Raw genomic sequence first — 3,696 nt, 5'->3', positions numbered from 1 at the left:
AAAAAAAAAAAAGTAGGTGGGGCATTGCATAGGGGTGGTGCTATTCTAGTTAGTGGGTGTGGCTTAAACGGCCCCTCCCACTACAACTGTGACACGACACTCTCCACCCCTTGGCTTAAAGCTGGACTGCGGATACCTTGAAGCATTTTTAATTCAGAGAAGTGTATTTGTATATTTTTAAATAACATAACTGCATAATGCACATCAATTATTTTTGCTAACAAAGTCTATGAAATATTTAGCAAAAGATGAAAATAGTGATGTTAATCATGATAGTGACTAATATAAAAAATGGCTAATATGCAATAGACTATTAGGTTCGTCTCGTATTTTTTCGAAAGTCGTTTGTGAGTGTCTCTGCATCGTCCTACGGTATTTATGACAAATGATGTTGTTCGCAAAGGGATGAACCTTCAGTCCTCTTTTTATTCTTATGCTTCATTACATTTATTGACTTAAACATGAAGGTACCGCCTCAAATATTTCTATTTAGTTGATTTCAAAACATGGCAATTCACACACAAGCACATTTGAAAATGCCTGTAGGCTACTGGTCCTCTTGAACTCATCATATTATTGGTGTCTGAATAGATGAGTGATAAACTGTTTTCTTCAAGCCTAGAGTATTTGCTTCTTGACTTTTTTTTCCTGACTTTGTCGAGGTGAAGATTCATCCTTTGGGCAGATGAGTTAGTGGAATGTGCCTTTTCTGATGGTGCTGTTTTCAGACAGAAAAAAAATCCCTTTTTAAGGGCCCAACAAGCCTATATTGAAGTTATATTGATATGATATACTGTATAATGTGTGTTTAAGAGTGTTAAAACTGTATGTGTGGGTGTGATTGTGCCTCTTTATTCGCCAAGAACACATTAAATCACAGAGCTTGCCAGTTACAGGGTCTCTGGACCAAAATTTCTACACTTTTTATAAAGATTTGGCACTGCAAAACTAATAGATCAAGCACTGACCATGCAAGCTATACTGTATGAAGCCTGGAAACTTATCCCAAGTGATGTTTTCCCTTTATTTTTGTCTCCAATCCATTCTTAACAACCAGTGTCAAATCTGTGTTCTCTATACATGATGAAATAGCAATAACGTAATCGGTAATTTCACAAATATTTGGCCTGAATTCCAATTTTAGACACCTTTTCATAAATGAACTTCATGAATACAACTTACATTTACTAACATGTTTAAGCAGGTTGATTTGGTGATTCTAAAATGATATTTATATCTGTGATTAAATACAGCACATTAAAGATGAGCAGGAGTATCAGCGTCCAGATTTATCATGCTATGCAAGCTTCTTTAAGATGAAAAGAATCTTGCATTGGGTAATAAATAAATACTATTTACTATTTATCCCTCTCTCCATTGTGATTCAACACACATTCAACGCTCTGATGTAATGGTTTAGTTATAGTGTGATGAAATATTAATAATTGATAACAGACCTGTCCAGTTTTAAAATATATATTTGTCTCTTTTTATTTTATCTCAACCCTTCAAATTGTGGTCTTTCCTTGGGTCTTTTTATTTGGTTGTTCTATTTAATTGTCAATTAAAATGTATGTATGCAAACTTTGATGGACATGTCTTTTGAATGGTTTGTCTTGGACAAAAAAATATACATATGAATAAATATTGAATGTACATGCATTTCTGTTTACTGTGCAAGGAAGGAGTGTGTATCTCAATGTTGTTATTAACTTAAAAAATATTTTATAATTGAAAGGCTGAAAGCAAATAAAATATAAATATAAGATGGAAAACGTAAACTTAATAAAAATTATAAATCTAACTGAAATAAGTTGAAGTACTAAAATGACTAAATCTGAATAGAAATAAAGCTAAATATTCATATATTTTTTTAAAAACTATTCTAACTAAAAAATTTAAATATTCATTTGAAAACTAAAAATATAAACTTAAAAGCTCATTTAATTTTTTTTACAAATGCTATAATAATATATAAATAATACTAAAGCAACAACATCTGAAGTGTGATTGTTTTCAGTGTAATTTCCTTTCATAGATGTAAATAAAACTGTTATATAATCGAACAGATTAAGATGAGTGAAGCAAGAATGGCTAACGTAGTATTAGATGCATAGAAAAATGTTGATAAATTCTTTATTAATCCCACAAAAGAAAGTAAAATGCCCAGAGAAATACATAATTTAAATGACAAGATAAAACCAGATTTAAAATATGACCTTTTCCATGCACAAACATAACAATGACACCTCAGTTCCCTCACATTCAGACTAAAATACTAACATCACCACTGATTTCTACAAGTTTCCAGAGGAATAAAAAACTCACTTTGTATAATTATTTACTTAAAACCATCCATATTCATATACGTTCATATTCCAGTGCAGGGAAGAATGTGCCTTGTAGAGGTGACATCACTGTAGTAAAGTGTCATTAAAAATTAAACTTGAGAAAGACAAAATGGCTTTGCCCTCACTATCAGCATTATTGCACAAAATACATCCCTGTCTTCTCAACCTTTCCCCCACACACCATTTACCAAAGAAATCAAAATTGGAGTTTTTATTTGCTTCCATCTATAGGCCATCTATAGTCTAGTGTAGTAGCCTACAGTAAAGGTTAACAAGAATACCCTTACAGCAAATATACAGTAAGCATTTAAAAACTGACTAGAAGTAACAAGCAAATATAATGTTCATGGCTATGATGTAAACTGAAGGTTTTTGGCTATTTTAAGGGGACCTATTATGCCCTGTTTCAAAGTCTTGAATTTGTATTTGGAGTCTACTAGAAGGTTTTCATACTTGAATGTTAAAAAAAATTTAAAAATATATTTTATATATATTTCACTGTCGCAGCAGCGCTCTTAGTTCCGCTCTGATTGGTCGGCTGGACCAGTGTTTTGCGATTGGTCAACCAAATGTCATGCCGCTTAAAAATTGCCCAATTTATACTTCTGCGTCGACCTTACGCCGTAGCTACGTCGTAGGCTGTGTGTAGCGCGCGTACCCTTCGGCGTACCCTGACGTGCACCTCTCCAAAAATGTAACAAAGCGTCAACTCTACGCGGACGCAAGCGCTGTGATTGGTCTACTAGGACCGCTCCCTCGGGTTTCACATGCTCCCTCTGCGCGCGTCAACGCAGTAGCACCTCAATGCAGTACACAAGATCCGAGGGGAGGAGTCGGATCTTATATAAGGGGTGGAGATTGGTAGGTTTAGGGGTGGGTTTAGGGATCAGGGGGTGGAGATTGGTAGGTTTAGGTATGTAAGGTGGGAGGAGTTGGATTTTATCCGACTCCTCCCCCCGGATTTTATGCTCTGCAGTGAGGACCATCTCCGTCAACGCGGACAACGACGCAGAAGTATAAATGAAAACCAACGCGTTGCCTACAGCGTAGAGGCTCCGGCGTAGGTCCGACGCAGAAGTATAAATCATTATTATTTAAATGAGGGATATTGTGATGTGTCCGTTCCCGGAATAAAACTCAAGACTACAATCGAGGCATGCTTCGTGCTTAAAGGGGTGGTTCAGGATTTTCGACATCAGACCTCATTTTCAAGTGAGCCTGGTTGTTATTCATCAGTGGAGACAGTTTTCAAAAAAATTCATCCAGTCCTTACTTTTGGATAGTTCGCCTATGCTAGGCTAGCGCGAGTCAATGGTGCACGTTAGCCTGCCATTAAAAACAGTTT

This window comes from Squalius cephalus (genome assembly GCF_949319135.1).
Source record: "Squalius cephalus genome assembly, chromosome: 8".
Classification (NCBI taxonomy): Eukaryota; Metazoa; Chordata; class Actinopteri; order Cypriniformes; family Leuciscidae; genus Squalius; species Squalius cephalus.
The sequence above is the reverse complement of the archived record's forward strand: the minus strand, read 5'-3'. Positions refer to the sequence as shown.